Raw genomic sequence first — 11,392 nt, 5'->3', positions numbered from 1 at the left:
CCGCCCCTAGGGGCGTGGCCGCACAATCTGACCCCGCCCCCTGGGGGCGTGGCGAGGCGCCTTGGGCGGGGCTATCCCCCGGGGCGGTGCCGCGCGCGCCCTCGGCCGGCAGGGGCGTGGCCCCGCCCCCCCCCCCCCCGAGCCGTGCCGCTATTGGCCGCCGCCTGTTGCCAGCGTGGTCGCGTCGCGGCGCCGGCGCCCGCTCCGCGCGGCCCATTGGTGCGGGCGGGGACCCGGCGTCAGCGCGGCGCGGCGCGGGGATTGGCGGGCCGGGGGGGTCGGGGGGGGGCGGGCGGCGCCGCCGCCGCCTGCCGTGAGGGCGGGGCCCGGGTGGGCGGGGCCCGGCGGCCGCAGGAGCCGGCGATGGGGCGGCGCGCGCCGCGCTGAGGGGCCGCGGGCGCCGGGACCGCAGGTACGGGGCGGGGGGGGCGGGGGGCGGCCGGGGGCTGCGGGCGGCCTCGGGGCGGCCCCCCCGGTGGCTGCCGGCCGGCCCCGGGCCGAGGCGGCCGCACCGGGTTCGGGGCTGGCTCCGGGCCCGGCGCTGAGCCCCGCACCGGGGGGGGCGGAGGCTCCGGGCGAGCCCGGCCCGGGGGGGTCCCGCACCCGCGGGGCTGCGCCGGGCGCCGTCGGGGGCCGGTCCCGGGGCTGCGAGCGGCTGTCGCGGAAGGGGGGGGCGGGGGGGCTCAAAATGGGGCCCTGGGGCCGGGTTTCCTCCTGCCCCGGTTCTCGCTGCGGAGCCGCTTTGAGCTGCTGAGCCCGGCGGGGCCTGCGCGGCCCCGGGGAGCTCCCGGCAGAGGCCTCCCCGCGGGCCGAGCTCGGAGGCCCGGCGGAGCTGCGGGGCTCGCCGCGGCCGTGCCGCGGGGCCCGGGCTTCTCCCGCGGCGGCGTGAGGCTGGAGCTCGGCGCCGACTCCCCCGGAGCCGGAGCCCCGAAGTTTCTCCGTCTCGTTTCAACCGTTCCATTTTTTATTTTATTTTATTTTTTTTTTGCCTTGGCGTCTCCATTGCTGGCGACGGAGGCCAAAACTGCTGCTTCACGGCGTGCGTCCGAGGGGCGAGCCGGCGGCTCGCGCAGAGGAAGGCGGCCGTGACATCGGGGGTGCTCTCAGCGGCCTCGAAAACCTTCGCTCCCGTCAAGCCGAGCGCGTTCTCTGCCTGCTGGGGAGACCGAAAAAAAAAAAAAAAAGCCACGGGGCCGTCTGTGGCTGAGGCTGCTTTCATCTGGGCAACCCGTGGAAACGTCGCGCCCCGAAATGCCGGGTGACGGCCCCGGGCTGGACGCTGCTGCCGCCGCCCCTGAGGGGGGCTCGGGCTGTTTCGCCCCTTGCCGTCCCGGAGGAGGCCGTGCGAGGAGGCGGCTGGGGTGTCGCGGGTCAGCGGTGCCGGCCGGCCCGTATTTTCTTTAGGGCTCTGATTCTTCTGCTCCTCCCTTCTTCCACCAAGCGTTTCTGTGCACCTTTCCCTTCCGATGTGGTTTCCAGCACTTTCTCCGTCTTCCAGACCTTTTCCAGACTCTTGCCGAGAGTCCTTGTGATGCCGCCGTGGTAGGTCAGCTCCGATGGCCGTGGCCAGTCCCCTTCGCCCTGCTCGCAGGGACGTACAACCCTGCGTGGCTGTCAAGCTTGCACATGCATGGAGTAATCCGTCTAGCAGCTGGATGTTAGCCTTGTCTTTCCAAAGCTTAAGTGTCTGAATACATTTTTTGCGTCTCCAAAGGATTATGGAGACAGCTGCAGGGGAGAGTGGAGGACCAGAAAAGCCCTGGTTTCCCAGGTGCACTTGAAACCCTGATGGTAAGGAGCCCTTCAGAAAGAGAGGATTGGAAGGAGAGGAGCTGGGACTGGAAAATCCCTTTGTCACATGCAGCGTAGCAGTGAATTAAATAACCCAAACCGAGGATGCCAGGTCCAGCTTCCCCCAGGCGTGGGCTGGAGCATTACAGGCCAGCCTTCCAGTGGGCCGGGTGGCACAGGAAGCCTGTGCTTCACGTGTGTACCGTGGATGTTGAGTACCAGCTGTGAAATCTGGGTTGTCTGTGGGGCTCTCTAATCAACACCGCTGGCATTATTGAAGTAATAAGTGGAAACAGAAAAAAAGTGATAGAACTGGTGGTTTCTTGTTTCTGTTGTGCTTGGCTGTGTTCGTTTTTTTTTTTTTCTTTTTTTTTTTTTTGCTGTGGAATTGCACTGAGGCTGCAGACTGAGGTCACCCCGTGCTGGACACCAAGGAGACCGAGCAGAGGAGCAGTGTTACAAATGTACTAATCGTAAACAGCTTCTGACAGAGCTCTTGCCTTAATAGATGCTGGAAGAGGGGCTTTCTCGTTCTAGGTTATTGATGCTGGCCTGGATCAAGCAAGTGGAGGACGCGATGTTTCCCCGGGAGGAAGTTGCAGAGATTCCTTCAGACAGCATGGCCAAAATCAACCCCAAATGCTTCCAGCACAATCTGGGAACTGGGGAATTAGAGGCTGGATATGGGCTCTGAGAGCCTGTTAGCCCTGAGGGACTGCTGCAAGTCCTCACGGTGTGACTGCCTGTAGTAGTTCTGCAAGCTGAGATACAAAGTATAATGTAAATTTAGGGGCTTTTGTCTCTGTTGTTTAAAATATCTTAGCTTCTTACTCTAAAAAACGCAGAACCTTTCCTTAGAAGATGAAGGGAGGAATCAGGCGTCCTGAACTATAAACTACAGGATGAGTTTGTTTTTCCCCTACTTGACTTTGACTCAGTTTTGAATATTTGGAGATTTCAGAGTTTCCGTTTTATAAACTGTTCGCTCATTTTCCTCTTGGAGTCGAGTTTGTAACTGGTGTGTTTTTTCCACCCCCCAGTTTTATTTGCTCTAGGTAGCTTGTGCTTGGGTGCTCTTAGCTCAGACTCTCCCCACGGGCGAGAAGGGATCTCCATGTACCTGCGTTTGTCCCCCTGAAAACACGCTCACTGCTTCCAGGTTAGTAAGGAAGAGCCCCGCGGTGCCTGGGAGGTGAGAGAGGAGCCAGGTGAGAAATCAAGGGGGTCACAGGCAGAGCTGAGCGTGACACAGGATTGATGCGAGGGCTGGGCAGGCAGCTCCCGTGCGGTTTGTGTCGAGCGGCTTTCCTTGGTGCCGACCCGCGGGGTTGCCCCGTGCTGGGCCAGCAGCGCGCTCTCCGCCGGCCCAAGCCCCAGCTCCGTCTCTCCCTGCTCTGTGCTGGCCGTGACAGCGGCAGCACCGCTCCCCGGGGAGGACGTGGTCCCGCTGGCTGCGTCATGCTTGTGCTGTGCTTGCCATCGTTGGAGCGGCTCTCGTCTCTGGCACGGCAGCGCTACGAACGCCAACAAGAGCCCCTCGGCCACTCTCCGTGGTGGGCCAGCTCCGGTCATGTAACTGGTAGGTGTTAGGAGGGCTCTGCGTGCCGGTGGCAAAATGCAGGGTGGCAAAATCCTGAAGGCAAGGACTGATGAAGCATCTCGGGGGAGGGACTGAGCCATTCGTGTCCTCTTGTAAGCAAGCAGCCTGCGCTGGCCTGGGCCTCTCTGGGGTGAGCAGCGACCTGTGATCTGTCCCCACCTGCAGTCAGAACAGGCACCTCTACGTCTTCCCTTCCAGATTTTCAACTCTCAACTCCAATTTTCAATTTCTCAACGTGCCGGTTTCCGATCAAACATGGGGTGATTAAGTGTGGTTAACCTCAAGGACAGGCACGGGAAAGGCTCTTGCAATGTTAATCAGCTGTCGTGAAGTCAGTGATAGACGGAAGGAAACATTTTCCTGCTGTTCCCCAAAAGAGGGTGTTTTTTCAGAGGAGCAAGGAGCAATGCTGCCTTGGTCGAAGTGTCAAGTACAAACAAACGAAACGTGCTTTCTAAAGCACTTCTCCTCAAGGAGGGGAATGAAACAAGCTCTTGCAGTCTCGCTTTAACACCTATGGTTTTGTTTGAAGCTTTGGTGTCTTTAGCCCTGTTTCAACCAAAAGCTTTGAGAGGGGTGGGAGGGGAAGGTGCTGTCAGCAGTTTGCAAGGTAAACCGGAGTTCTGGACTGTTATTTGGAGTATTTGTATCTGGACAACTTTTATTTCCTCCAAATTTTTTTGTACTTCCCTGCAGACAAATCGGTCAAGGCCTGTGTCTCCAGAAGAACCAGAAATGCAACCTAAGCAAAATATCGCAGACTTAAGTGGGGGAGAGAGAGACTGGGATTTTGCAGCACTGGTATCAACAGTGAAGTTTCCCTTCAGAATTGAGGAGGGAAGATGTAGCAGGAAGGAGCAGGCGAAAGGGAGACGCTGGTGAAGTCAGCACAGAGCAGCTACTCCTCCTTGGGTGGCCGTGGGGACAGAGGATGCTCACAGCTGGTGCCTGCTCTGGGGCTCTTCAGGTGCGGAGGGCTGGGTGCTGTCTTTGCTGGAAAGCTCTTTGGAGACTGAGCGTGCTAAAGAGATTTGCACAGTGAAATAGCAAGGTCGAAAAATATAAATAGGCAAGTTAAATTCCAGATCAGATATCTGCTCGCAGATCAGCGTGCTGCCTGGTTTCGAGCGGTGGCTGCATGCTGGCGTGAGCAGTTGGCGCGATCTCTCCTGAGCAGGGCTGCTGCGTGCTGGCAGGCGGCTTCTGCCAGCTCCAGTTTGTCTCCAGGCAAAGCATTATTAATTGTAAAACAGTGTAAATGGTGCTTTATAAACCAAGAAGGAGGACGCTGAGGCGAACGCAAGTTCTGGCACAGGATTCCCAGTCCCAAAATAATGTTTTGCATCCTTCTGAGTAATGATTGACCGACCCAACGTTGTGTGGGCGCTTCCGTGTTGATCTGGTGCATGCGTTACTGCTACAGTAAAGTGTTTTTTTTTCTTTTTTTTTTTTTCTGGTATATTGCCCAGAGCTGGAAAATCCATTTGTTCTGAGTAAAATTGAAACTGCCTGGGAGGTGACTGCACGGGACAGGGGAGCCATTGAGCTTTGGCGTCGCTGCAGATGCTGCCTCTCTTTAACGGGGGAGCTCTCTGAAGCTCTCGGGATAGGAAGCAGGAGCATTCATGCATTGTTACTGCTGTTATTTTGGTACAAGTCCGAGGTGCAAAGGGAAATGAGAGGCCACCTAGCTCCGGTGCCTTCACAGGCAGCACTGCTCGGCAGGAGCGGGGATGTGCTGGCGGGTAGCCGGGGTTTGTTTTCCCCCCTGAAAAGTAACGCTTCTGCAAGCCTTGCTTTGTGGGCATGATAACCCATGTGTTTTTCATCCTGGTTTGTGATTTAAATAAAACTTTCAAGCCTTTCTAAAGCATCTTTCTTCCCCAACAGAAAGGGAATAATAAGATGCAGGGGGAGGTGGGAATAGAGTCTGTACAGTTGCATTATGTAGTGAATCATGCTGCTGTTCACCTCTTAAAAACTGATGGCCTTTGAATACTCCGAGGAGGAGCAGGTGTTTCTCATGTCCCAGCTTGTTTTCGATTGTTTCCTTATGAAACTTGCTATTAAAATGGCTGATTTTTGGTTGGAGATACCCTCTGCAACGAATTTTCTCTGAATGTTGCAATTCATTTTTCCAGATGTTGGTAATTAAAGAGCAGTAAACTTTCCTTTCATACGGTCTTGGGGCAGATAACAAGTCTCAGAAGATCGGAGATAACTTTGTTCGTTTTGGCACTCCAGCTGTTAGGCACGGCCTGATCTTTCCAAAGTACAGCTTGTAGCAAGAAAAAAAGTCATCCTTTAGGCTTCTCATTTTTATACTGATTATTTTCCAGCATCTAAGCTTGAATCTTTTGCTTTGGTTTGAATACTGAGTAACATATATTATTGCCTAATATAACGTATATTAGGCAACGCTCTGCTGAAATAGTTTGGGTAATGAACCAGAAGGTGAAAGACACGATGCATACCCCAGTCCCTGGGCTAGCAGGAGCCCTGCCGTGTTACAGGAGACCCATCCCTACAGACTTACATGAAAATGAGGGCCCACCCAAGGGGGAGCCCAGGGAGTACCACGGGATAGTCACGGTGTGGGTTTCATCACTGCCGGTCACTGACCTGCCCGTGTTTGCTAGGCAGGTAATCTTTTTTCTTTTTTTTTTTTTTTACCAGAAGGGAATAGAAATCAGCTCACAGAATCACAGAATGGTTTGGGTTGGAAGGGGCCTTAAAGACCACCTTGTTCTACCCCCCCGCCATGGGCAGGGACGCCTCCCACCAGCCCATGTTGCCCAAAGCCCCATCCAGCCTGGCCTTGAACACCTCCAGGGCTGGGGCAGCCACAGCTCCTCTGGGCAGCCTGTGCCAGGGCCTCACCACCCGCAGAGTAAAGAATTTCTTCCTTACATCTAATCTAAACCTACCCTATTTTAGTTTAAAGCCATTACCCCTTATCCTATCGCTACACCCCCTGACAAAGAGTCCCTCCCCAGCTTTCCTGCAGCCCCTTTAGGCACTGTCAGGCCGCTGTAGGTTCTCCCCGAAGCCTTCTCTTCTCCAGGCTGAACACCCCCAACTCCCTCAGCCTGTCCTCATAGCAGAGCTGCTCCAGCCCCTTGATCATCTTGGTGACCCTCCTCTGGACTCATGCTAATACGTCCCTGTCCTTCTTGTGCTGGGGGCCCCAGAGCTGAGCGCAGGGCTCCCGGTGGGGTCTCAGGAGAGCAGAGGGGGACAATCCCCTCCCTCGCCCTGCTGGCCACGCTGCTTTAGATGCAGCCCAGGATACGGTTGGCTTTCTGTGCTGCAAGCACACATTGCCGGCTCATGTCGAGCTTCTCGTCCACCAACACCCCCACATCCTTCTCCTCAGGGCTGCTCTCAATCCATTCTCCACCCAGCCTGTGGCTGTGCTCGGGATTGCCCCTGACCCAGATGCAGAACCCTGCACTTGGCCTCGCTGAACCTCATGAGGTTCTCAGAGGCCCATCCCTCCCTTCCAGCTCGTGACATCGTTTTTCTCTGTGGAAAAAAAATAAAATAGAATCACATTCTTTGGTAGGCTGTGTTGTCATCTGTGTTTGGAAGACAAACGTGTTCACCATCAAACCACGGTATAAATGGTCAAGACCGCGGAGAGCTTCTAGAATATATCCGGATAGGAGCTGGCCCAGAGAGGGCAAGTTTTGATCATTGGTGCCCAGCAAGAGCCTGGTGAGTGAAGGCTTGCGTTCCTGTTTCATTTCTGGTGAGCTGAGTTATTGTCAATGTTGCAGGGCAGCTGAGTCGAGTCCCTTACGGAGGCAGATAAAATGCAAATATGACAGAAGCGCAAGTCCCAAACAGCTGCTTCCCAGAAGCTTCCAACGTCCCCCTGGGTGTGACACGGTGAAACCCGGAGGGCTGTGTGAGCGTTAAACCCGGAGGGCTGTGTGAGCGTTAAACCCGGAGGGCTGTGTGAGCGTTAAACCCGGAGGGCTGTGTGAGCGTTAAACCCGGAGGGCTGTGTGAGCGGGTACCGCACAGCGCCTCGGCCTGGGTGTTTTGCTGTTAAAGGTGCAGGAGGAAGTTGTGCCCGGTGTGAAGCTTTATTAGAGGGTTCACAAGTTCCCAGGACTTTGTCCCTTGATATTTTTGTTTATTTTTTTTTGAGCCTAGGATCGGGTTTGGCCCGTGACGGACTGATTCCCAGCACTGCCCCGCTGGCATCGTCTGAAGAGAAAGTTAACGCTGAAGGTCTTACGGCACCTCCTTTAACTGCGACTCTCAGCGAAACGTTGCAGGCAAGGCAGGAAATTGAGAAGCTGCCTGGGGAGCGAAATGCTTTCCTGTGTGCCGTGTTACAAAATCCTACGGTACTCCGGGAGGTATTGTGCGGCGTCAGGTTTTACGTTGTGTTGGGGTTTATGGCATGAAATGTCCTCAGTGCCACTTTTCGCACTCGAGGAGGGCGCTCCTTGCACCCTCGCTCGTCCGGCTGTTGCCTTCAGAGCTTCTGGCTCCCGAGATTTCTTCCCAAGTCCTGGGCTGTGCAAGAGTAGCGCTGAAACTGCAGAGCCCCCTCCTCTGTGTCTGAGGGCACGTCTTGTGAAGCTTTAGAGCGATCTTCAGCTGATGGATCAAGCGCGGGCAGATCTTGCTTTTCGGGCGCTTTAAAGCATTATTCAGCAGACCTTCAGGGTAACTCTTGGGAGTCAGATGGATGATGAACCAGGACTTGTACTTTTTTAAAGAACAAAGCGATGCTGCTGTCTTCAGCCCTCAGCAGAGAGTATGTTTAAACAAGCAAAAATAAAAAACAAAGCCCTGCAGCAGCTTGGGGCTGATTGTTGGTTTTATTTGGATTTCTGCTTGTTTGCTTCTGCAGATTAAACCAGTTCTGCAGCTGTTTAAAAGCAGCTGGGAGTACTTCAGACCGCTCATCCCATCCGTCCATGCATGTACTTGGTGGCAGTGCCTCGAGGTGGCAAAGGGAGCGATCCTTTGTACTGACTCCCACGACAAGTTTGAGTTTAGGCAGTCATGGGGCCCCAGGATTTGGGAAATCCATTTTTTTTTGTGGTGAAAAGGAAAGCATTGGTGTTTGAAAACGCCCTGCAGCAAGTGAAAACCTCTCACTTCGCTGATGACATTTGTAAGATCATATGATTAGAAAACCAAGTGTCTGCGATCCCAGGTTAGATAAAAACTGGTCTGGAAAGGCAGGCTGGGAAGCCTTGCTCCTGGGGGTTAAATGTAAGCTTGCAAGAGCAGTGGTTGGATCTGTGGCCATCTGCACACAAAGAATCTAATGGGTTACTAGCTAAATTAAAAAAAAAAAAAAAACAAAAAAAAACGTGTACAGATGAGTGGGTTATGTTGCCTCCAACTTGGTTATCTCCTGACGTTGCTGTAGCGTGGTGCCAGATCTTGGGTAGTGTCATCAGCGAAAGGGACTGCCCGGGGAGAGGAGCAGCCTTGGCTGCTGGCAGCATTGCCCGGAGGTGGGCTTTCTTTTCTTCTTGGTGGAGACGTTCCAGGGAAGCGATCAGCTTGTAAGATCACTACAAAAGCTGGTGCGTGTGAGCAGCACCCGAAGAAGGTGGAGCTGGTTCTAGTTCCAGTTTGCTCTGGATCCCATCAGAGCTTCAAAACTGCTCCAAGGCTTTACACCGGTTGAGATATTCATCATGTAGACAAGCCACGAGCAGCCCAGAGGAGCCACAACCTGAACCTAACAGTTGCCCACTACCGTCATGATCTTTCTCTCTTCCTTAGTCGTTCCTGCTGTCTTTTTGATCTTGATTCTGGCTTTTCGCTGTGTGGCTTTGTTCCATATATTTATCTGGCCTGCTGTGGTTCCCCTGTCTGGGAGAAATAGCTGTCTTATCAAGCTGCAGACTCGAAATATGCAGAACAGACCCTTGAGCTCCTTGTCTTTTGCTTTTCCTGCTGGGCATGCCTTCTGGATGGAGAGCGGCGGTCCAGCCTGATCTCTGCAGTCTCGAGCCGCTCGATCGTTTTGGGGAGTTGAGAAACTCCTCTTGCCCTCTGGATGACACAAACCGGATTGCGTTTCTCACTGCAATGCTGGAAGGCTGCTGAGGAGGACGTTTTACAGGCAGGTTTTGCACGAGCCGTGCAGCAGGCAGGATCCCGCACAAGCACCACGGCCCCTGTGTTGCAGCAGGGTGCGAACTGCTCTTCGAGGGAGCGGCCCCTCTCGCTGCACGTGTTTGGGTTTTGGAGCCCTAGTGCACAAGTCGCTCTTCTGAGCCAACTTTCCACAAACAGGGTTTGTTTGCCTTCAACTTGAATAAGCTCTGCAAACTCGACCGTTTGTATCCTGGCGCTGCTTAGAAGCTTAGGCTACAAAATGTTGCAGAGAAGAGACCTGTGATTTATTTGCTCTTGTCTAACCGAGCAGCAGAGGAGACATTGGTAATAAACTTGATGTCTCAGAGATCTTCATTGTTTTGTTTTGGTTTTTTTTTGATTTTTAGTAATGCGAATAAGAAATACATCTCCAAGGAGTAGGCTCAGAAATCACAGCTGCCCAGAAAAAGCAGTGTGTGGTTCAAACCAGCTGTTTGGTACTTCATCCCGACTGTGTTTTTGGGGTTTCTGCTCGAAGGTTGGGTTTGGATTCGGTGAGCTGTTGACAGTCGTGAGAGAAGGCTGTGTGTTGATGAGCTGAAGCCTTCAGGGAGCCAGGAAAGGGACTGGCTTGGCTGTACACCGTGGTTCATGTTCAGCTGGGTATGAAATTGGAAATGGAGTGCACCGCAGATGTTATCTTTGGATTTCAGTTACTTCCCCACTAACTGTATCCATGAAAATCTTGCTGCTTTTCCTTTGTGCTTGCTGAATGACATGAGTCAGTTACATATTAAAGCGGTGAGTGCAGGCTCCACCCTGGGATGGACCCCGACAAGGAAATGCCAAATAACTCGTAATCGAAAACCACGCGTTTCCTGATAGACTGCAGGGTGGCGATTCCCCTTCACCCTGAGCAGGGCTGCCAGGGCAAGGCCGCGGTGCTGCCTGTAGCTGTCAGATGTGGAGCACAAAGAGCCTCAGTATAAATACTCCCAGGACGCAGGGAGGGAGAGCAGTTTTATTCCAATACACAAAATGGGCCTTTTTCCTCTGGACTTAAAAATAAACAAGATTTTGGCTGAACAAATGGAACCAACCTTTTTATTAAAAGCATATATCTTCTCATGTCTGGTTCAGTCAGAGGCTTTTAAAGCTGAAAGAACTCCTTAACTTGCAAAACAGCTGACTTAAATCATTCCAATAGCATTTATCATCTTACTTTTTGCTCTTTAGAGTTGGAGTAGCTTTTTATTTTTGCCCCCTTTTTTTTTTTTTTGAAAGGAAAGCAATAAGAAAAGTGGCCCTAGCTCTGCGTGCTCCCTGCGCAGAAGGACAGAGGTGCTGAGCTGAGGCAACGCTGAATCCGTTCAGTTCATTTCAGAGCTGATGGAAAGATCGCTGGGTCGTTTCAGTGGGGATTGACCTGCCCATGAGCTCAAGCCTATTCCTGTCCCAGTGCAGAGGAAGGGCTTGCAGATGGTTATCGAAACCAGCTGTAAGAAATTAGAAGCTTTTCTATTACAAATCTGAAAAATGTTCTGTAACTTGGGTGGATGCTGCTGAAGCGTTGGGTGATGACACACCGGAGGAGTGCTCTTGCCCTCTTGAGCGTGTCCACCATGAAGGGAGCCATTTGGACAGGTGAAGCTTTTGGTTGTGAAAGAATTGCTTAATTTACAAGAGGTGAAAAAACACCGCTACTTACCCAAATCCGTGTTTTCAGGGCTCCAGCGATCACGTTCTCATACTGGCTTTTTGTTTTCTTCCTCTGTAGTCTGGCCAAGCCTCCAACCAGGAACAAGCCCTTATTTTCTTTAGCTATTTTAGTTTGATTTAGGCTTAGCTGAACCTGACAAAACTGCAGTTTCGTGGGAATGTTTGCCTCCTGTTGTGCACAGAGATCTTGAAACAAAAAGGCAT

General features: G+C 53.3%; 1 protein-coding gene across 1 annotated transcript in view; it reads left to right on the top strand.

Moving 5' to 3' along the window:
• The first annotated feature begins 314 nt into the window (after window positions 1-314).
• MARCHF2 (membrane associated ring-CH-type finger 2) overlaps window positions 315-11,392 on the top strand; it is a 37,062-nt gene continuing 25,984 nt past the window's right edge. Inside the window, exon 1 of the mRNA XM_083810877.1 lies at window positions 315-412. The gene's annotated coding sequence lies outside the window, so the exon portion shown is untranslated. The remainder of the gene's footprint in view (window positions 413-11,392) is intronic.

The sequence above is a fragment of the Anser anser genome, assembly GCF_964211835.1.
Source record: "Anser anser genome assembly, chromosome: 25".
Classification (NCBI taxonomy): Eukaryota; Metazoa; Chordata; class Aves; order Anseriformes; family Anatidae; genus Anser; species Anser anser.
This window is presented reverse-complemented; position numbering and strand designations above follow the sequence as displayed.